This window comes from Dipodomys merriami, unplaced genomic scaffold (genome assembly GCF_024711535.1).
Source record: "Dipodomys merriami isolate MVZ:Mamm:240054 unplaced genomic scaffold, mDipMer1.0.p SCAF_390, whole genome shotgun sequence".
NCBI classification, from domain to species: Eukaryota; Metazoa; Chordata; class Mammalia; order Rodentia; family Heteromyidae; genus Dipodomys; species Dipodomys merriami.
The window spans coordinates 136,185-159,634 of NW_027205493.1; the positions used below are offsets into that span (position 1 = coordinate 136,185).

Here is a 23,450-nt window from a genome sequence, read left to right on the forward strand (position 1 = left end):
AACATTAGACGGGCTGGAGGAGGGTGGCTAACAGGATAGTCACTATTTTTTGAAGAATCTGCTGCTGTGTGAAGGCTCCAGAGTAATGTCCACAAATTGAGAGTAAAGCTGTCCGAGAGAAAGGGGGACAGGAATCTGAAACAGCAGAATTGAAAACCACCCACCAGACTCAGACCTTTGGGGTAACTCTAACTGGGGTGTGGCAAAGCAGCGAGGTGTGGAATTGAAGAGCTGCAAGTCATGAATGCCCCAAAGTAATGTCCACAGATTGAGAGTAAAGCTGGCCCAGAGAAATGGGTACAGAATTCTGAAACAGCAAAATTGAAAACCACCCACCAGACTCAGACCTTCGGGGTGACTATCTGGTGTGTGGAAAAGCAGAGAGGTGTGCAATTGAAGAGCTGCAAGTGGGGAAGGAGTCGTGCAGGAAGTTCACCCTGCGGACGTCTCAGGCCAGCATGGCCAGGTTGTGTGATTCACCAGCAGGGATTTCTTCTGGAGAAAGGACAGCTGACATCACCAAGGCTTTCCAATGCTGAAAGGTAAGCTGAAAGGGGCCTCAAGCTGCCTGTACCTTCTGAGCTGGGCATATCCACATTGATCCCTTACTTAAGAGTATTGTCACTTCATTGAACAACCTTTCCCATTTGTGCCCTCAACACTAAGGTGTTTTTGTCCCAAATTCTGCAGCGGGTCATCTCACCTTCCAGGTAGGTTGCTTGTGTCCCTACTTGCCAGTTTATTGAGTTCTTTAGTTCGGTTCAAGATGAGGCCTTTGAGCTTGTTGGTATAGGAATCCATGCATATGAGGGGCAGGACACATCCTGGACTCTGCTTCTCCTTCCGCAGTCTCTAGGTGACTGGGTACAACTACTGAGCACACTAGTTACCCTGGCTAGGTTGGAGCATAAAGGCAAATCTTCACTGGGAATGGAGAGATACCTGTCGCCATTCACCCAGTGCACTTTCAATGTTTTCTCCCCTTACTTTCCTCCATTTCAATGCACTCTCCTGCCTGTGTGATTTCTCTCTAAATCTCATCATAATCCCAACATAAAACCATCATCCAAGAATCTCTTTTTTCAGAGTTGTTTATTTGCTCACTATCAAAGAGACCCTATTACCTAGACAGGTTGTTTTGAATTGCAACTCCTCCCATGAGCCCCCATTTTCTCTAAGGGGAAGCAGAAGGTTGGGTTAGCTGAGTTTCAAATAAGAGAACAGTCTGACCAACCAGCGCCACTGTTTAGACTGGCCAAGGATATGAAGTAGAATAATATCCCTTCTTTGAAGGTAGAGGTGGAGAAACGTGAGAAGGAGCACAATTCCTGAGAAAGTATGGAGATACAGTGGTGCCTGTGGATGGATGCTTGGTGGACTTTGTCTGTGGATGGACCCTGACTGGGCTGACTGTTTCTGAATATGAGCAAAGACTTGGTATCATTGGATGTGACCCTCCACCACTGGGTCATATGTGTTGGTTCAGCTTCGGGGGGTGACAAGGGAGTGATGGGGAGGAGTTGGGTCCACATGGCCCTTGCTATTTGTGCTCTGGGTCAAGAAGCTGAGCCTTCAGAGTAGACAGTGGAAGGAAGTGGCCTGGACCTCTGGGTGAATCAGATCAAACTCAGGGCCATTTGGGAAGCAAATCTCCCCTCAAAGAATGAGATGGGATTGTGGTGAGAGAAACCAGGAAGGCCAAAAGAGGGTAAAGGATGGGCACCTTATTGAAATAAAGGACTGACACTGATGCTGTATGACAACTCAGGATGGTCAGGAAAGAGCTGAGGAATCCTTAACTCCACATGGACCAGTATTTAGTGAAGAGGGTGGGTGGGGAGGGAAGTTCTCTGACTTTCCTTGATTTCTTCATGCTTTTTCTTTTATCTCATGTTGGCTTGTTGTGTGTACGTGTTTTGCATGTGTACTGGTACTGGAGCTTGAACTCTGCTTTTCTCTCTTTCTGTCTCCTTTGCACTCTCTTCTCATCCTCACCTTCTCAACTCTCCACCCCATCCCAACTACCTTCCTTAATTTTCTTTCTCCCTCTTACATTCCTCCTATTCTTCCCCTTTCATTCTTCTCCCTCTTCTTCTCTTCCTATTCCCTCCTCATGTATCTTCCTGTTCCATTCTGTCTTCCTTTCTCCCTGCTCTTGAATCAGTCTCTCACAATGTCTTTTTCTCTGTCTCTCCTATCTCTCTCTTCATCTCTTTCAGTTTACATGGTCATAACTAGTTCCCTCCCACTTGTCATACCTCCAGGCTTTCATTTCTCTAGTTAATTGAGGAAGGAATTTCCCAAAGTGCTGTCTGTATAATGTTGCAGGTAAACTTGTGGGATAGCTAGGATTACAGGCAAGAGCCTCCAGCATCAGGCAACACATTAGACTTTGTTAGTCTGGTGTAGCACAGGTTGCCTTCTCTGTTATTTGAAAGGGTTTTGTGTAGTTCTGTAAGGGACAGCTGTGTGAGGGACACCTTACAAATGGTGTTGAAGGAAGGGGGTGGTGGCCTGGTGTGCAAATGGACAGGGAGGGAGGAACATGTGTACTGCACAAAGGGTCAGCGCTCAGTGTTGTCATATCTTTCTAGAGATTCTGGTAGTTTCCTGGGAAGCCCCCAGCTGACACCCCCTTCCCGAGAGCACCAGGCTTTGGGCATGATGCTTCCTTTCCCCTGGCAGTTTCCTGGGAAAAACTGTAGGACTCATGGAAAAGTAAACCCTAATTTTCTGCAGGGAGAACCAGCAAGAGTCCGTTTTTGGAATCACAAAGTGTACCAGTTAAAATATATTCCCTTGCTTTCAGCTACAGGTGGTGAATTATGTGAAGGAACAGGAGACCCGAGAAAGCATGGCTATATAGTGGTGCCTGTGGCTGGACCCTGCCTGGGCTGACTGCATTTCCACAGAAATCCAGTGAGATTGGATGTGAGCCTTCTCCACTGTGAAATTTGTTTTGATTCAGCAAGGTCATTAGATTCCCACAGAGGCAGTGCTGAGGGCGGATGCTGCCCTTGAGTAACAAGTGTGGGATGGGGAGAGTTGGGCACAGCTGGCCTTTGCTATGGGGGGGCTGGGCTCAGAGGGCTGAGCCTGCACTGCATAATGATGAGATTTGCAGCAGGAGGTGGGCTGGGGCTCCTGTGGGATCAGTGGTGCACCTCAGGGGTATTTAGGGAACAGAGCTCTTCTCAAATAATGAGTTTCTGGTGAGAGAAGCAGTGAGGGCCAAAGTGGTCATAGGACAGGCATCTTGGTGATGGACAGGGTTGAAACTGATGCTGAAGGAGAGGTGAGAGGAGGAAGCTAACAGTCCTGAACTCCACATGGACCAGACTTCATTGAAGAGGGTGGGTGTGGAGGGAAGAACTGTGAATTTCCATGATGTCTCCATGATTTTTCTTTATTGTCTTTCTTTTTTCTTTATTATTGGATCCATTTGTGAGCGTGTGGTGGTATAAAGGCTTGTACTCTATACTTGTCTGGTTTTCTCGCCGAGTCTCCTTTTCCTCCTGGACTTTCTTTGCTCTCCCCCCTCTACCATTTCTCTTCATTCCTACTCCCTCATATTTTCCTCTTCTCCTTCACTTCTGATGTTTCCCCTCTTCTCCCTTTCCCATTCCATCTCACTCTTTTCTTCCTCCTGAATCTGTCTCTGTCTCTTTCCGCCGATTCTGTCTGTCTGTTTGTCTGTCTGTCTGTCTGTCTGTCTGTCTGTCTGTCTGTCTCTCTCTCTCTCTCTTTCTCTCTCTCTGTCTGTCTTAGTCTCTCACTCTCATTTTTCTTTCAGTTTACATGTTTCTGGCTGGTGATCTACCTCTGTAGTCACACCTCTAGTCCTGAATTTTTCTGGTTGCAATAAGTAGAGTCTACACAGGCTGGCTTTGTCTGCAGACTTCCCAATGTCAACTAGTAGAATAGTTTGGATTACACACATGAGCCTCCAGGAGCTAGCAGTTCTTTGGACGTTGTGAATCTGGTAGAGCACGGGTTGGTTAGTCTGTTGTTTCAAAAGGGATTGGTATGCTTATGTGAGGGATAGCTGTGTAAGGTACACCTCACAAGTGTTTAGAAAGGAAGGCTATGGTGGGCTAGTGTGTAGGATGACAATAGGCAGAGAATTACATTTCCACAGTGCAAGGGTGTCAACACTGAGAGGTGTCCGGTTCTTAGTAGAGACCTTGTGAGACTCCCCAAAGAGGCACCAGCTGAACCTGCTTCCCCAGAGCATAGACTTTGGCCATGGTGTTTTCCCTGTAAGTTCCCAAGGGAAGAATATAGGTCTCATGGTAGAATAGGAGGGCCTGATTTTTTTCCTATGGGAACCATGGAGGGAAGGAAGCTGAGTTTCAAATATTAGAACATTTTTAACATCCAGAGTCAATTTCTGGTATTACAAAGTATATGAATTAAAGCATTTTTTCTTTCCATTCACCAGAGTGAGAGTGATCTCTGAAGGAGCAAGAGACCTGAGAAAGTGTGGATAATAGTAGTTGCTTGTGTCCTTCTGCTTATAAGTAGTTCCGATGGTCAGGGCCTGGATGGGCTTTACCTGAAGATGGACCCTGCCTGGGTAGACTGTGTTCCCACATGAAAAGTAATTTGTTAAGATAGGATATCATCCTCCACCACTGGGTTATGTGTGTTGGTTCAGCTAGGATATTAGAAATCCACACAGAGGCAATGCTGAGGGCTGGTGCTGCTTTTAGGTGATGAGCCGTGGGGAGCACTTGGGCACACCTGGCCTTTGCTATATGTGCACTGGGTCCAGGAGATTGAAGCTGCAGGACAAACTGATGAGATTTGCAGCAGGAAGTGGGCTGGCTCAGGGGCACTTGGGGAACAGAACTCAGCTGAAAGAATGAGAGGGGAATCTGGTGAGTGAAGCAATGAGGGCCAAAATTGGGCAAATAATAGGCACCTTGCTGATAGACAGGGTTGACACTGATGCTGAAGGAGAGCTGAGAGGAGGAAGCTAAGGTTTCTTGAATTCTACATGGAACCATCTGTAGTGAAGACGGGTGGACAGGGAATTACTGTTGATTTCCATGTTGTGTCTCTCGTTTGATTTTATTTTCTTTGGGTTATTTTGTGGTTGTGTGCATGTGTTTGTGAGTGTGTGCTGGTACTGGCACTTGAACTGAGTGATTTTCTCTTTGTCTCCTTTTCTGTCTCTTCTTTCTCCCTATTTCCTGTCTCTCTTCCCCTTTCCAGCTCACTTCCCTCCAAGCCATTCCTCTCCGTCTCTTCTTCCCCTTTCCCTCTTCTCTCTCCTCTTCTCTTCCTCTTCTATTCTCTCTCCCATCCACTGTACTCACAAATCTGTCTTTTTCTCTCCTGCCTCTCTAGATCTTTCTCTTTGAGTTGGCATGTTCATAGCTCTTGCTCTATCACTTAAGTCACACCTCTAAGCCAGCATTTTTCTACTTAATTGAAGATGGAGTGTGCCCTGGCTGGTTTAAATTCTGATCTTCTGGCGTCACATTTTGGAAGAACTATGATTACAAGCATGATCCACCACCATCAGCAATGTTTCTGACCTTGTTAATCTGGTGTAGCACAGGGATTTGTGTACTTATCTGAGGGACGGATGTGTGAGAGACATCTTGGAACTGTTTGAGGAGGGAAACATGTGGTGGGTGGTTGTGCAGAATGGACAGGGTGGAAAGAACCTGTGCACAGTGCCAGTATGTCAGCACAGAAAGGAGTGAGAGGTATTGTAGAGAACCTGTTCATCCACAGGGAGTCCCCCTACTGACACAACTTCCCCAAAACACCAGGCTTTGGGCAGGGTGCTTCCTTTCCCCTAGCAGTCCCCAGGTGAAGACTTTAGGCCTCATGGAAGAAGAGCAGAGCCCAAGTTTTCTGGTTAGTAAATCAGATTGCCAGGGGAGCAGAGTTTCAAATCTGAGAACATTCTGAACATCCAGAGCTCATTATATAATGAAAGAAAATGTATGGATTAAATACATTTTCTCCCTATCAGAGAAACCTGTGAATGAGCACGAGACCTAAGAAAGCATAAAGATACAGTGGTGCCTGTGGATGGACCCTGCTGGGATGACTGCATCTGGACAGGAGTGAAAATTCGGTAAGATTGAATATGACCTCTTCCACTGGGTTATTTGTGTTGGTTTAGCCAGGGCCATGAGATTTCCACAGAGAGGGAGTGGTGCAGGATGATGCTGTCTGCTCTTGGGAGACAAGTGTGTGATGGGGAGAAATTGGGCACACCTGACATTTTTTTTTTTTGAGGGAAGGGGGTCCTGTCATGGGGCCTGAACTCTGGGCCTGGGCACTGTCCCTCAGCTCTTCAGCTCAAGGCTAGCGCTTTACCACTTCAGCCACAGCTCCACTTCCACCTTTTTTCCCTGCTTATGCAATGCTGAGGAATCGAACCCAGGGACTTATGCATGCAAGGCAAGCACTCTACCACTGAACCACCTTCCCAGCCCCAACACCTGGCTTTTGCTATGTGTGCACTGATATCAGGAGGCTAAGCCTGCAGAGCAGACTGATGAGATTTTCTGCAGGAGGTGGGATCAGTGGTCCAGTTCAGAGCTATTCGGGAGCAGATCTCCCCTGAAAGAACAAAATGGGATTCTGGTAAGAGTCCCAATATGAGCTACAAGAGGGAAAAGATGGGTACAAAGTAAATGACAGAGTGGACACTAAATGTAAAGGAGAAGACAGGAGGAAAGTTAAGAAGGGAACTGAGGAATCCTGAATTCCACATGTGCCATTCTTCAGTGAAGAAAGTGATTGGGAAGGTATTAACTGTTGATTTGTAAGATTTCTCAATCGTTATTCTTTTATTGTTTCCTTTTGTTTGTTGTGTGTATGTGTTTGTGTGTGATGCTACACCTCAGTGCTTTTTTTTCTTATGCTCTGTATCCTTTGCCATCTCTGTTCTCTCTCCACTTTTCTCACCTTCTCCCTGCTCCTCCCCACCATTTCTCTTCATTGTTTTCACTCCTCCCATAACTACTGCTATTCTAATTCTCCTGTTCCTCTTCTTGCTGTTCTACTTCCCTCTACCATTCCCTTTCCCTCTCTTCCCGCTCTTGAACCTGTCTCTCTCTCCCCACCTCCCTCACTACTCCTCTCTCTCTACACTTCTCTCTTATTTCTTCTTTCCCTTTCTCCCTCTCTGTCTTTCTCTTTTCTCTCTCTCTCTCAGTTTTCATGGATATGTCTGGTTCTCTCCTGCTTGAGTTACACTTCCAGGCTCGCATTTCTCTAGTTACTTGAAGATGGAGTCTTCCCAGACTTGCTGTAAATGCAATCTTCAAGGTGTCAACTTGGCAGATAGGTAGGATTACAGAAATAAGCCTACAGCATCAGGGAAGGCAATTTGGCTTTGTTAATCTGGTGAGGCAAAGGTTGCTTTCTCTGTTTTGAAAGGGGATTTGTGTATTTATATGAGGGACAGCTGTGTAAGAGTCACCTTACAATTGGTTGTGGAAGCAAGGGGATAATGGGTTGGTGTAAATGGACAGGGAAGGATGACATGTGCACTGTAAAGGTGCACTGAGAGGTGTCAGAATATTAGTAGAGACTGTATGAGTCCCCAGAGAGGCCCCCTTTCCCAGAGCACCCAGCATGGGCATGGTGCTTCCATTTCCCAGTAAATACTTTAGGCCTCATGGAAGAATAGCAGAGCCCAATTTTTCTTCGTGGGGAATAAAGAATGCTATCGGAGCCAAGTTTTAAATATTTGAACATTCTGAACATCAAGAGGCCATTTTTGGAACCACAAAGTGTATGAATTAAAATATATTCCCTTCCTTTCAGCTAGAGGTGGTAAAGGAACAGGAAACCTCAGGAATCATGGATATAAACTGGGATCTGTGGAAGGACATAGCCTGGACGGACATTGGTTGTATATGGACCACACCCGTGGATGGACCCTGCCTGGGATGACTGCCTTCCCACAAGAACAAAAATTCAGTAAGATTATATATGACCCTTCACACTAGATTATTTGTATTGGTTCACCCAGGGCAGTAGAATTGCACACAAAGGCCGTGCTGAGGATTGATGCTGCCTTTGGGTGAGAAGTGTGTGATGGGGAGGAGTTGGGCAAACCTGACGTTTTCTATGTGTACACTGGGTCAGAAGGCTGAACCTGAAGAGTAGACTGATGAGATTAGAGGCAAGAGGAGGGCTGGGGCTCCTGGTGGATCAGTGGTAATGCTCAGGGGTATTTGGGGAGCAATGCTATTCTCAAAGTATGAGATAGGTTTCTGGTGAGAGAAGCAATAAGGTTCCAAATAGACAAATGATGCATAACTGGTTTAAGACAGGGTTGATACTGATACTCAAAGAGAGCTGAGGAGGAAAGTAAGGAATGGTGAACTCCTCATGGAACAGTGTTCAGTGAATAGGGCATTTGGGGAGGAAAGTAATATTAATTTCCATGGTTTCTCAATGTTTTTTTATTCTCTTTTTGTTTTTGTGTGTATGCATTTCGGAGTGTGCTGGCTTGAACTCTGTTTTTCAGTCTCCTTTTCCTCTGTGGCCTTTCCTTGGGCCATCCTCCCCTTTACTGTCTCTAATCTCTCCTTTTTTACACCACCATTCTTCTTCTCCTCTTCTCCTCTAATCATTTTCTCCCTATCCCATTCCTTCTCACTCAATCCTTTCTCCTGAATTTGTCTCTTTGTCTGTCTTTAGGTATGTATGCATGTCCCTCTGTTTTTCTCTCTGTCCATTTTCTTTCTCCCCCTCAGGTCCCCTCTTTCCCTTTCTCTCTCTTGAGTGTGGGTGTTTTTCTGGCTGATGTTCTACCAGTGGAGTCACTCTTCTAGGCCTGATTTTCTACAGAGTTGGACATGGAGTCTGCTCAGGCTGGCTTTATCTACTGTCTTCTCAGTGTCAGCGTGTGCAGTAGTTAGGATTATACAGGTGAGCCTTTAGCACCTAGACTTTGTGAATCTGGTACAGCACAGGTTGGCTTCTCTGTTATTACAAAAGGAAATTGTGTACTTGTATGAGGGACAACTTAAAAATGTTTGGGGAAGGAAAGGGTATTGGGTTGGGCTGCATGTGGAAAATGAACAGATAGAGAATTACATTTCCATAATACAAGGGTTTCAGCACTGGGATTTGTCAGATTCTTAGGAGAGACACTTTGAGTCCCCAAAGATGCTTCCAGTTGACACCACCTTCCCCAGAGCACCAGGCTTGGGCATGTTGCTTCCTTTTCCTTGTCAGTTCCCAGGGGAAGCCTCTAGGTCTCATGGAAGAAGAGTAGGGCCTGTTTATTGTCCTAGGGCACATAGTGTGGAGGAAGCTGAGTTTCAAATATTACCACACTATAAGTCTCCAGAGCCCATTTTTGAACCAAAAAATGTAGGAAATACAATACTTTTCCTTCCTATCAACTAGAGGTGGAGAAACCTTTGAATGAGCAAGAGACCTAAGAAAGCATGAAAATATAGGAGCATGTGGATGGAGATGAGTACATGTGGACATGAGCAGAAATTCAGTAAGATTGGATATGAACCTCCACCACTGTGATATTCATTCAGCAGCACATTAGATTTCTACACGATGGAAGTACTGAGGGTGATTCTGCCTTTGGAAGACAGGTGTGTGATGGGGAGGAGTTGGACACATTGGACCTCTGTTGTATGTTCACCGGAGTCAAGAGACTGAGTGTGCAAGGCAGACTGATGAGATTTGCAGCAGGAGAAGGCTAAGGCTCCCAGTGAAACAGTGGTGTATCTCTGGGGTAATTAGGGAACAGAGCTCTTCCCAGAGAATAAGATAGGATTTTTGTTACAGAAGCACTGAGAGCCAAAAATATACAAGAAATGGGCACCTTGCTGATAGACAGGGTTGACCTGGATGCTGAAGGAGAGCTGAGAGGAGGAAACTAGGGACTTCTGAATTTCACAAGGATCATTGGTCAGTGAAATGGGTGGATGGGGAGGGACGTACTGTGAATTTCCATGGTTTCTAAGTTCTTTTTCGTTGTCTCAGGGGTCCTGAAATGAGGGACTAGGTTTCAGTTCCCGGCAGTGGGTTTGGCTTGAAGCTAGTTTCCAGTAGTCCCAGGGCAGTAGATAGGGTGCCTGGTCACTGCTGCACTGGGTGGGATTTCAGTGTTGGGTTGCATTATGGAGATGAGGGAGAGGGGCATTGTGTACCCTTGGGGCTGTGGGCAGGGCCTTGTGCCAACCAGGAGGCAAGTCATTTTATGATTTCATGCCAGTCTTTTGGGGCCAGATGAGCTCACTCTCCAAAACTCAGGTATTCCTTTGACTTTTCAATTGACAGTATGATGCATGGGCATCCTCGAACACTCCTAAACCTTTGTGGAACAGCTGGAGTGCATTTGGCTCAGCACTTGGAGAGAAGACGAAAAGTTGGCCTGAGGATGAGGGTTCCACAGGTTAGCCACAATGTCACACAGACCATTAGCTAGGACGGGTTCATGGCTTACAGAGAGACTTGGAAGAACTCCAGTAAGGAGTTCAGATGGTATGGAAAGGCTTCCCAGAGGAGGAACAGGTTATTTGGTGTGTGCACACCATCTCCATATGTAAAATTGAGGGTCACAAAGCTTTAGGCAAAGGGCTTGGGAACACAGGTGGGGAGACCACGAGGCAAGGGTGACAGGGGTTGTGTAGAGGAGTCATGGGAAAACAGTAGGAAAGAGCTTTGACCATGTATGGCAGTATACTTGTTGAATAAATGTGTGAGGGAATGGGTAGGCTTTCATTCAATGGACATTTACTGAGTGCCTACAGGATGAGTGACATCATGCTGAAGACTGACAGAATGCTGAGAACAGCATAAAATTATCTCTGTGGGTTTACACTCAAGCATGGAGAGTGAGAATACCCAAACTTATAAAAGTACTACATAGTATATATGAAAAGGAAGATTAAGGCAGAAAGAATCAGGATGAGTGTTGGAAATACTCTGTGTCTTTGTGTGTTTGCAGATGTGTGTTGTGTACACATGTGCACAAGGTTGTATTTTTAAGTATCAGAGTAGACCTGTTTGGCAAGGGGGTTTTGGGGAAGAATAGGGGAGTGAGCAGCTGGGTGTCGGGAAACGCATTCCAGGCAGTTGGAATAGCAGTGGCCCCCAGATCCTACAGTGCAAATGCCAGTGTGGCTGCAGCAAGGAAGCCTGGGCTCAGTGGAGAGAACAGGATCAGAGAAGTCACAGGAGCCTCTTGGTAGCAGAGGCTCTCCACTTCACCAAAGGAGGCTGCTTCAACAATGTCCTGTGGTTCTCCTATCTACTCTAAAGCCACATTTCTTTAAATATGAAAGGGTGTGTGTGATATTGGTGTTCCTCTGGCTGTATTACTTCATGAAACTGAGTGTCCTCCAGATCCATCCATAGTGTCTGAGTGTTGGTTTCTTTTTTCTGGTTCTTTTTTGGTGCTTGAATTAGGGACAGTAAGTGGTCCCTGAGCATTTAGCTCCAGACTATCACTTTACCACTTTGAGGCACAGCTCCATTCCTGGTTTTCTGATGGATATTTGAAGTAAGACTCTCATGGATATCCTGCCTGGGCTGGCTTGACTTCAATCCTCCTATCTCCTGTGTAGATAGGATGACAGGCAGGAGCCACCTGTACCAGGCAGTTTTATTTTTAATTTTAGGCTGAATAATGTACTAAAATATGTATGTACTGTCTTTTTATTCGTCCAGTGATGGACACTTGAATGATTCCCTATATTATTGTGAATGGTGCTATAGTAAATAGAACATGCATGCAGATAAAGTATTCTAGGGCTGGCTGCTGACAGGTCATTATTCAAATCTATTCTGGGTAGAAAATTGCATGATCCCAGAAAACTTGGAAGTGGAGCTGCAGCTTAAGGAGTAGAGCATTCACACTGAACAGGGAGTTCAAGTCCACATATTGGCCTGTGCTTGCACCCACACACACTCACATACACACAGAGAATAGTATGCTGTGGGTTGTGTTTACAAGGATGATTTTGGGAGGGACATAGTAGGGCGAATGGGAAGACCACCTAGGGCCAGGGGCAGGGGCCTAGGCTGCAGTGGAGTCATGTAGGCAGGAGAAAACGGTTCTCTTCTGGTCATGGAAGATGACAATCTTAATATTGATACTTTTTATAAGCAAGTAGTAATCATACACAGGACATGACACACTGATCAAACAAACCTCACCTTTCCCCTTTTCATTCCTCCTCCCCAACTTCTGGTCAGCACTAGTCCATGGCCGTCATTGTTCTCTACATATCTGAACGACCCTGGGCCATTTGTCTCGATAACTTTACTTAATCCTTGCCTCCATTGTGCTCCAAATGATAGCTTTCCAATCACTGTTATGCCTGGAAAATTCTCCTTTGTGTGTGTGTGTGTGCATGTATATATGTGTGTGAAAGAGAAAGATCATTACCAATTTCTCCATTGATAGACATTTAGACTGATTCTATACCCAAGCTGGTATAAATAATCTTGAAATAGACATAGTATAATTGTACGTGAGCTCATGTATTTATTTAAAGACCTTCAAATTGTTTACCATAATGCTTGTATCAATTTACAATCTGTCTCTCTACATCCTAGCCAGCATATGTTATCTTTCTATCGTTTTGATTTTTTTAAAAAGTTTTCCAGCATGGCTAAAGACACTGGACATTTTTTTCATATATTTTTGGCTATTTGCATTTCTTTTTTTTTGTTTTATTTTATTTTATTTTATTTTATTTTATTTTATTTGAGAACATACTGTACAGAGGGGTTACAATTACATGGGCAGGATAATGCATACATTTCTTACCAAGCATTGCAGCCTCCTCCTTTGTTTACCCTTCATCTCCCTTCCCAGCCTCCCCCCTCCCCTCCACCCAATCATACAGCCCTCCTGCCCCCACACCGACATTGTAAAGCTGGTTTTGACATGACATTTTGTACTTCTCATTGTTGCAACAGGTCCACCTGAATCCTTAAACCACTTGTTTGTCCCCATCTCCTCCACATGTTATACTGACATCAAATATAGTGAAAGCGGGGGTTACACTGTGGGGGAGGGACATACAAAGCAATAAAGAAATAATCTTATAAATGCGTTAGAAACACATGCATGAAAGAAACGAAAACATTAAAATACATATTTAAGGGTTCATTTTCCTAACATCACATTATCTGACCTTTTCCGCTTGACTCATACCTATACTAGATATTGCAAATAAGGGAAACCATAGGACCTATGCTTCTTTGGGCCTGGCTTACTTCACTTAATATAATTTTTTCCAAACCTTTCCATTTCCTAACAAATGGGGAAATGTCATTCTTTCTGATGGAGGCATAGAATTCCATTGTGTATATATACCACATTTTCTTGATCCATTCATCTACTGAGGAGCACCTGGGTTGGTTCCATATCTTAGCTATGGTAAATAATGCTGCAATAAACATAGTTGTGCTGGTAGCTTTAGTGTGGTCTTGTTTGTAAACATTTGGGTAAATGCCCAAAAGTGGGATTGCTGGATCATAGGGGAGATCTATGTGAAGTCTTCTGAGGAACCTCCATACTGCTTTCCAAAGTGGTTGAAAAAGTTTACATTCCCACCAACAATGAAGTAAGGTTCCTTTCTGTCCACATCCCCTCCAGCATCTGTTGTTGTTAGAGTTCTTGATTTTTGCTGTTCTAACTGGAGTGAGGTGATATCTCAATGTTGTTTTGATTTGCATTTCTTTTATGGCTAGGGATGTTGAACATTTCTTCATGTGTCTATTGGCCATCCTTTCTTCTTCAGAGAAGCTTCTCTTTAAGTCTTTCGCCCACTGATTTATTGGGCAGTTGTTTCTTTGAGGATTTGTTGTTGGGTGGTTTAATTTTTTGAGTTCCTATATATTTTAGATATGAGAGCCTTGTCTGTTGTATGGCTAGTAAAGAACTTCTCCCAATCAGTGGGCATTCTATTGATCTTGCTACCTATGACATTTGCCCTGCAGAAGCTCTGCAACATTATGCAATCCCATTTGTCCAACCTTTCTTTGATTTGTTGTGTTTCCGGGTCTCTATTCAGAAAATTTGGTCCTGAGCTAAGAGACCTAGATTTCTCCTATTCCATCCTGTAATGTTTTCAGAGTGTCTGCTTTGAGTTCAAGGTCTTTGATCCATTTGGAGTTGATTCTGGTGCAGGGTGATATATAAAGATCTAACTTTAGTTTTCTACATGTAGTTAACCAGTTTTGCCAGCACCATTTACTGAAGAGGCTGTCTTTCTTCCATTCTATTGTTTTAGTTTCCTTATCGAAGAGAAGATGGCTATAGGTCTGTAGGTTCATTTCTGGGTTTTCAATTCTATTCCATTGGTCCTGAGGTCTTTTCTTATGCCAGTACCAAGCTGTTTTGATTACTATGGCTTTATAGTAGAGTTTGAAATTTGGTATTGATATTCCTCCAGCAGTGTTCTTTCCATTGAGGAGGGTTTTTGCTATTCGGGGTCTTTTATTGTTCCATATGAATTTTTGGATTGCCTCTTCTATTTCCTTGAAGAATGAGGGTGGAATTTTGATAGGTATCGGGTTGAATTTGTAGATAGCCTTGGGAAGTATTGCCATTTTCACGATGTTAATCTTGCCAATCCAGGAGCATGGGAGGTTTTGCCATTTTTTAAGTTCTGTGTTGATTTCCTTTTTCAAGATTATAAAAGTTTCCTTGGGAGAGGTCCTTCACTTCTTTAGGTAAGTTAATTCCTAGTTATTTTATTTTTTGTGGGACTATTACAAATGGAGTTGCTTTCCTAATTTCAGCCACACTTTTCTCATTGTTGGCATACAGAAAAGCCATTGATTTTTGGGGGTTAATTTTATAACCTGCTACTTTGCCAAAGTTTTGAATCAGCTTGAGTAATTTGGGAGTGGAGTCTATGGGATTCTTTAAATGCAAGATCATGTCACCTGCAAAGAGGGAGAGTTTTATTTTTTCTTTCCCTATTTGGATCCCCTTTATGTCTGCATCTTGTCTTATTGCTGTAGCTAGGCATTCTAATACTAGATTGAAGAGAAGTGGAGAAAGTGGGCATCCTTGCCTTGTTCCTGAGTTAAGAGGAAATGGCTTTAGTTTTTCACCATTGAATATAATGCTGGCTGTAGGTTTGTCATATACAGCCTTTATTGTATTGAGGAATGTTCCATGGATTCCTAATTTTTCCAAAACCTTCATCATAAAGGGGTGTTGGATCTTCTCGAATGCTTTTTCTGCATCTACTGAGATTACTATGTGGTTCTTATTGTTGCTCCTGTTGATGTGATGAATAATATTAATTGATTTGCGTACATTGAATCAGCTTTGCATCTCTGAAAAGAATCCTGTTTGATCATGGTGTATGATTTTTTGGATGAATTGTGGAAGTCGATTGGCCAAAATTTTGTTGAGAAGTTTTGCATCAATGTTCATCAAAGAAATGGGTCTATAGTTCTCTTTCTTTGATGAGTCCCTGCCTGGTTTTGGGATGAGGGTTATGATGGCTTCATAGAATGTGTTCGGTAGTGAGCTTTCTCTTTCAATTTCATTGAAGAGTTGGAGGAGTATTGGTCTGAGCTCTGCTTTGAAGGCCTTGTAAAATTCCGCTGTAAAACCATCTGATCCTGGAGTTTTCTTAGCTGGGAGGTCTCTTATTGCAGTTTATATTTCAATGCTTGATATGGGCCTGTTAAGCTGGTTTAACTCATCTTGATTTAGTTTTGGCATGTCAATATTTGCTAGGAAAAGGTCCATTTCTGTCAAGTTGTCAACCTTATTAGCATAAAGTTTTGAGAAGTATTCCCTTATAATGTTCTGAATCTTGGTTGTTTCCATGGTGATGTTTCCATTCTCATCTCTGAGTTTATTAAATTGGGTGTGTTCTCTCTTTTTCTGATAAGGTTTGCTAAGGGTCTGTCAATTTTGTTAAGTTTTTCGAAGAACCAACTCTTTGTTTTGTTGATTCTTTCTATAGTTTTTTTTGGATTCTAATTCATTTAATTCTGATTTAATTTTGATTATTTCTTTCCGTCTACTGGATTGGGGTTTATCTTGCTGCTCTTTTTCAAGGAGGTTTAGATGTGTCATTAAATTGTTAGTTTCCGATCTCTCCAATTTGTTGATGTAGGAGATCAGAGCTATAAACTTGCCTCTGAGTACTGCTTTTGCTGTGTCCCAGAGGAGCTGGTAATTTGTGTGTTCATTTTTGTTGAATAGCATGAACATTTGAATTTCCTTTCTAATCTCTTCCATGACCCACTCGTGATTCAGCAGTGTGTTGTTCAGCCTCCATGTGATACCAGACTTTCTTTGGTGGCTTTTGGTGTTGAGTTCTAATTTTATTCCCTTGTGGTCAGAGAGAATGCAAGGTATAACTTCAATGTTTCTGAATTTAGCCAAGTTTGCTTTGTGGCCTAAAATGTGGTCTATTTTAGAAAACGTTCCATGTGCTGCTGAGAAAAACGTGTATTCTGATGCTGCTGGGTGAAATGTTTGGTAAATGTCTTTTAAATCTAGTTGATCTATGCAGCTGTTTAGATCTGTGGTTTCTCTGTTGAGTTTTTGCCGAGTTGATCTATCTAGTGGGGAGAGTGGTGTGTTAAAATCCCCAACAATTTATGTCTTAGGATCTATATGGGATTTGAGGGAAAGTAGTGTTTCTTTGATAAATTTGGGTGCTCCATTTTTTGGCGAATAGATATTTAGAATTGTAATATCCTCCTGGAGGAGAAATCCTTTAATTAGTATGTAGCGACATTCTTTATCTCTTCTCACGAATTTTAATTTGAAGTCTATTTTATCTGTTATTAGGATTGCAACTCCCGCCTGTTTATGGGGGCCGTTTGCTTGGTAGATTGTGTTCCAGCCTTTAACATTGAAAATGTGTTTGTTTTTACGGGCAAGATGTGACTCCTGCAGGCAGCAGATAGAAGGGTCTTTTTTTTAAATCCATCTAGACAGTCTATGTCGCTTAATTGGAGAGTTCAGTCCGTTAACGTTAAGAGACAGGTCTGAGAGGTATTTGGGAGTTCCTGCCATGTTATCCACCTTCTTGGGGGCTGTGAAAACTGGGTTCTTCCTAAGGTTCTTGGATTCTCATTTTGGGTGCAGTTTCTTGGCCTTTGTTGCGGTCTTGTTGGTTTTCTATGTGTAGGACATCTTAAAGAATCTTTTGTAGGGCTTGTTTGGTGGAGATGTATTGTTTCAATTTTTCTTTGCTATGGAAGGTTTTTATTTGGCCTTCAGTTATGAAGGAGAGTTTAGCTGGGTACAGTATTCTTGGTTGATAGTTGTTTGCTTTTAGGGCATGGCATACGTCATTCCAGGCTCTTCTTGCTTTGATTGTCTCTGCTGAGAAATCTGAGGTAATTCTAATTGGTTTCCCTTTATAGGTGATTAACCTTTTCTCCTTGACAGCTTTAAGGATCTTTTCCTTGGTCTGAGTTGATCCTGTGTGGATTATAATGTGACGGTGGGTTGTCCTATTCTGGTCTGGTCTATTTGGGATTCTAAAAGCTTCTTTTATCTGAATAGGCCTATCTTTTTGTATGTTTGGGAAGTTCTCTGCTAGGATCCTGTTAAACAAATTTCCTAGACCATTAACTTATGTTTCTAGGTGCTCCTCTACACCCATTATCCTTAGATTGGGCCTTCTGATGGTGTCTTCCAGGTGTTGGATAGACCTATCATATTTCTTGGACTTGTCTTAGATGGTTGCATGTACTTTCTCTATAATATCTAGGCTGTCTTCAATCCCTGAGATTCGATCTTCTGCATGGTCTAACCTGCTGTCAAGACTCTCTACTTTCTTTTTTATCTCTTTTCCTTCTAATTGGTCAGCTTTGATGGCTTCAAGTTCTTTGTTGAAGCTCTGTTTTAAGTCTTGTATGAATTTCTTTACTTCCTTAATTTGGTGTTCAGTGTTTGTTCTCAAATCACTTAGTTGATTGGTCATGGTTTCTTTGGACTCCCATTCCTTCTGTTGGGTTCCATTCAGCATTCCCTTTGTGGTCTCCCTGACTTCCTTCAGCTCTTTGTTAATGGATTCCATGAATGCCTTTAGTGATCTTTGTGTATTCTCTACCTGGTCTCTCAATTCCTGAATTACTCTTTGATTAGCTTCCTCCCATTTGTGGGATTCCTGCAGTTCTCTTTCTTCCCCTTCTTGGGATTCCTGCAGTTCTCTTTGAGTGTTCTCTGCCTCCTCACGCCATTCCTCCCTTTCTCTTTGAGTATTCTCAAGTTGTTCACACAAATCCTGTATCAGTTTTTGAGTAGCTTCCTCACGCTTATGTTATTCCTGTATAAACTTCTGGGATGCCTCCTCTCTCTCCCTATCACACTCATACAGAGTCCTTTGTACATTGTCAAACTTCTCATTTATCATGTTTGCTATTAGTGTTTGTAGAGCTATTTGGGAACTCTCCTCTGGATTATTCTTTATCTGTTCTAATCCCTGATTATCAGGACTGGGAATTGAGATACCTGAATTTGCCATTTTTCTTGTATTTTTCCGGCTTACTCTGCCCATTTGAGATGAAGATAGCACCAGTTTTGTGCTAGAACACTATCTTAAGGCAACCATCAACCAAAGTTTGCATTTGTACAGTCAATAGTCTACAGATACAATCTAGTTCAACAGATACAGCTATTCAACAGCGAACAACTATATGTTAAAGGACTTCGAAGTGCAGAAAAGAATTTGGAAAACCCGAAATTATTAGGATTAGGGAGAGATGTGGGTAAAAAATAGGAATAGATTGGTGTGGGGAGGCACAGGGAGAGTTAACTATGTCCTAATCATAATGCAGGAAATGGGTTGGGTAGGATGCAAGTAGAGAGAGAGAGAAAAGGAAGAGACGGAAAGGGGAATGAAAAGAGACCAGAAAAAAATAGAAACGTAAAAATTAATGTTATTATAGAGATTAAAAGACCATCTCTTTAGAGAGGAATGTGAATATGTTGACAGAAAGGGAGGGACATAGAGGAGATGTGAAAAACTTTAAGCATGGGAAATGGAGAAGAAAAGATCAGAAGTTCAGTAGCGCTAGACAAAAAACAAAAAGAGGATTAAGAAAGAAAGAAAAAGAGAAAGAAGAGAAGAAGAGAAAGGAAAACGCTCATTCACATATTCCTTATATATATAAGGTAACAAAAAACAAAAAACAAACGAAAAAAAGAAAAGAAGAAGAAGAAAAAAAAAGTCCTTTGATTTTTTTTTTTTTTTGTGTGTGTGGGAAGAATCCTGTATCTCCCTTTTGTCTGTAGCCAGCCTCTTGTTGGAGTCTCTGGTCAGCTTGAGGTCCTGTGGCTTGATTGGTTTCTTAAGTCGGTTTGTTGGAAGAGGCAGAAAAATGCTCTGCTTTACCCAAGATTTTGAGATCCCCTTCCCAGGTTAGTTTTCTGGGAGGTTGATCAGCTTTGAGAATCACAAAAGAGGGGGATGCAGTGATGAGGCTAGGTTCTGGGTAGAGTTGAGGCCTTTCAACAAACAGTAGCTTATTCCTGGGGCTATTTTGTGATAAAACTCACAGCGCCCAGCCTGGAGCCATTCTCAGGGTTTCTGATTTTCAATTGATTGTGGTGGCTGCTAGAGGGAGGGGCAGCTTCTGGCTCTGGTTACCCAGTGGGAAAAGCCACTCCAATGGCTGGCGCCTGAGCTGGGTGACTTTTCCCTGGATGGAGCTGAGTCTGGCAGGTCACTTCGCCAGTAAGTTCTTGTGACCTGCTAAATGACTCGTTTTATTCCAAGGCCTGAGCTGGAGCTAGCAGCTCCTCCGAGCTTTGTCGGTATCCAAGATGGAGATCACCGGTGCTGGGGGGGGAAGGGGTGGCCTTCCCCTCTCTGCTCCCTGAGAAGGAGTGAGGACGTCGGGCTTGTACTGACGCCGAGTCTTGGATCCTGGGTCGTCTCTGGTCTGCAAACTGCAGGATGAAGATGTCTTTTTCTTGTCAGTTCTTGTTGGGGTTGAGTAGAATCCGCAGTCCCCTGCATCTGGCTCCTTCGTCCCGGACTATCTGTGTCTCAGGTATGACCCCACGGCGGTGGTCGCCGCCGCGACCCTGCCGCCGCAGCGGCAGCTGCTGGCAGGCGCTCAGATGTGTCTTTTTGCCTTGGCTTCCCCTCTCTTGTCTAACTCTCTGTTCTGTGATGGCACACTTGGTGTGATTCTCTGGCTTAGGACTATTCACTGGAACTCTAAAACTGCTTTCTATGTGAGAGCTTGTTCAGATTCCAGCTTCTCCTCTGCCATCTTCCCGGAATTCCCGCATTTCTTATTTTTTGAAATTTCTATTCAGATCATTTACCCCTGCCTGTGTTTTTGCCAGTCCTGGGTCTTGAACTTGGCCTTGGCACTGTCTCTGAGCTTCTTTTGCTTGAGGCACTCTACCACTTGAGCCACAGTTCCACTTCTGGCTTTTCTATGTATATGAAACTGAGGAATCAAATCCAGAGATTTGTGCATGCTAGGTGAGCACTCGACCACTAACCCACATTCCCAGTCCTGTACAATTACTTACAGATAATAAAAACCTAATTAGGAAAGATTCCACCTTCCTTCAAGAGCCATTACGAGTTCCATGCTGCATCATAATGGTTAGTAATGACTTATTAAAAATAACACCCTGGGAAGTGTTCCACTTCCAGCCATTGACAATGGTGGCTGTTCCATAAACATATTTGGAAAATAATGTCACTGAAACCTTTTAAAAATGAAATAAAATACGGAATAAAAAGATTGCCGTGGGCTAACTCAGAAACACATAGAGTCCTTCACAGAGCAATGGCAGACAGGAACTTGAACTACCAAGCAGAAGTCGTGATAAGGTCTCAGCCCTTCAGACCTCATGGTCTTTTCTAAGGTTAAAACTTGGCATCTTTTTAAAATCCTATTTGTGCCAGGTACTGGTGGCTCACATCTGTAATGCTAGTTCCTTATGGGACTGAGACATGAGGTTCTAGGTTCAAAGCCACCCTGAGTAGAAAGCCCATGAGACACTTATCTTCAGTTAACCCCGGAAACTGTAAGTGACAGTGTGGCTCAAAGTGGTTGAGCATTAGAGCTCAAGGATACTGCCCAGGCCCTGAGTTCAAGTCCCACACATGACCAAAAAACATGTGAACATCAATTTGTTTGGTTTTGAAACAATGTAAATAATTTCAGCTTGATGTCATTTAAAGTCCAAACCAAATGACTAACACTTCAGGAGACAAGAGGCAGTATCTCCACCCTACCCTGACTCAAAAGGCCTTGAAATTGAGTCATGACAAAATGTGTAACAACAGCCAGTATAGGACAGGGTGGACTGGCAAATCCTCCTGTCACCATCTTGAAGCCAGGAGGCTGTTCAAGGAGATGGTGAGTGCTGTGCACTACACTCACAAGAATAGATTCACACACAGGAACATCCTGTGGATGGCAAATGCAATGCCAAAGTCAGTAATTTGGGGCTGAGCATCAGGGTGTTGCTGGGGCAATTGCTAAAGGGGTTTTGTGGAGCCTTGATATTCAGACTTCTAGAAATGTTCCTATACAAAATGTATGATGCCTATAAAGAGGACATTTGGATCCTAGGTATGCTTCTGTATGTGAGGACAACAGGAAAGTTGCTGTTTGAGGGGAGGAAGATGGCAGACATGGGTACACATCCTTGAGGCCAGGTACACAGCTCTCCTTTATCTATCTGCAAAGAGACATTATCTCCTTTCCAAACTGCTGACTGTGGATGTCAATCAGAAACCCATGGCTGGCTGTAGGTGTGGGGTTTGGCCTGCTTCTTGATGAGCCACTGCCCAGAAAGCTGGACCCCATTAGTGTCACAGTCCTATGGGACATGGGTTACAACATTGCTGACATTGAAAAGGCAATCCAGGACAGAGCGTTCAATGAAGCCATGGGTACCTATCTGGTCATCCAAGAAAACTCAAAAGGGAGTGCCAGAAGTGTGGAGTGGAAAATGATGCCTTTGGCTATTCCACTGTACCTCAACTCCTCAGGAACTTTCCACCAGCCCTCTCTCCATGAAGGAGAGTCAGCTTAGCTGCACAACTTAACACATTCAGTTTGTCCTCAGAAATTCAATTGCAAGATGATGACAAACAGTTGCCTGAAGAGAGGCCAAAGTGCCAGTCTGCCTGTCCTTCCCCTCTGCTCCCCACACAGCTCCAGTACTAGCTTAACCTGGGGCCAGGATTCTTTTAGCTGGCTGAGCAGACTAGAGAGTTGGCACTTGGTGGAAAATGCCCTTCCCTCTGGACAGGCACAGGGGGAGGCCATAGCCTCCAGCTGGAATAAGTGATGGGGCTGGAAGAGCGTGGCTCACAGGATAGTCACCATTTTTCACAAACTCTGCTACTGTTTGAAGGCCCCCAAAGTAATGTCCACAGCTTAAGAACAAAGCTGTTCCAGAGAAAGAGGTGCAGAACTCAGCCACAGCACTAAGGTGTGGAAAAGCAGAGAGGTGTGGAATTGAAGAGCTGCAGGAGGGGAGGGAGTCATGCAGAATGTTCACACTGCTGTGTGCCCAGTATCCCTAGCAGAGGTCTAAGTCCAGCATAGCCAGGCTGAGTGACAAGTGCTAGGGGATTCCCCAGCTAGCATTCCTTCCAGTGAGAGGAGAGCTGACAGGGAGCTGACTTTTAAATGTTGAAAAGTAAGCTGAAAGGTGGCCTCAAGCTGTCTGTACCTTCTGAGCTTGGTGGATCCATCTCGATCCCTTACTTTCAAGTAATGTCACTTTATTAAGTAACTTCCCATTTGTCCCCTGAACACTAAGGTGTTTTTGTCCCAAATGCTGCAGCAGGTCATCATCTCACCTTCCAGATATGTTGCATGTTTTCCTACTTACTTGCCTAGTTTGTTTACTTAGGTTTAAAGTGTGGCCCTCGGGCTTCTTGGTATAGGAGCAGGGGGATCTGGGGGGAAGGTGGCATCCTGGCCTCGCTTCTCCTTGGGCAGTCTCTAGGTGACTGTGTACAACTATTTACACTGGCTGGGTCGAAGCTCAAGGGCTCATCTTCACTGGGAAAAGAGAGGGACCTGTCTCCATGCACCATGTCAGTATTTTCTGCCCCAACTTGCCTCCATTTTAATGCAGTTTCTTGTGTGTTCTCTCTAAACCTAATTGCCATTCTAACATAATGCCATCATCCAAAAATCTCTTATTTCAGACTTACAGTAAAATAAAAACAGTAAATTTTAAAGACCCTTTTTCCTATACAGATTACTTACAATTGCAACTGCCCTGGGAGTCCACATTTCTCTAAGGGGAATCAGAGTGCTGAGGGAGCTGAGTTTCAAATTTGAGAACATTCTGAGCAAACAGAGTCCCTGATTACACTGGAAAAATGTGTGAATTAAGCTAATTTTCTTTCCTTTCAGGTAGAGGTGGACAAACCTGTGAAGAAACAAGAGACCTGAAAAAGCATGGAGATATAGTGGTGTTTGTGGATGGACCAGGCCTGGGATGA

General features: G+C 43.6%; 1 long non-coding RNA gene across 1 annotated transcript; it reads left to right on the forward strand.

The window, feature by feature from the left end:
* The first annotated feature begins 322 nt into the window (after nucleotides 1-322).
* LOC138805381 (uncharacterized) lies at nucleotides 323-23,450 on the forward strand. The gene is made up of 4 exons (XR_011365520.1): nucleotides 323-542; nucleotides 5,990-6,094; nucleotides 7,798-7,953; nucleotides 23,362-23,450. It is a non-coding gene; the product is annotated as an uncharacterized lncRNA (long non-coding RNA).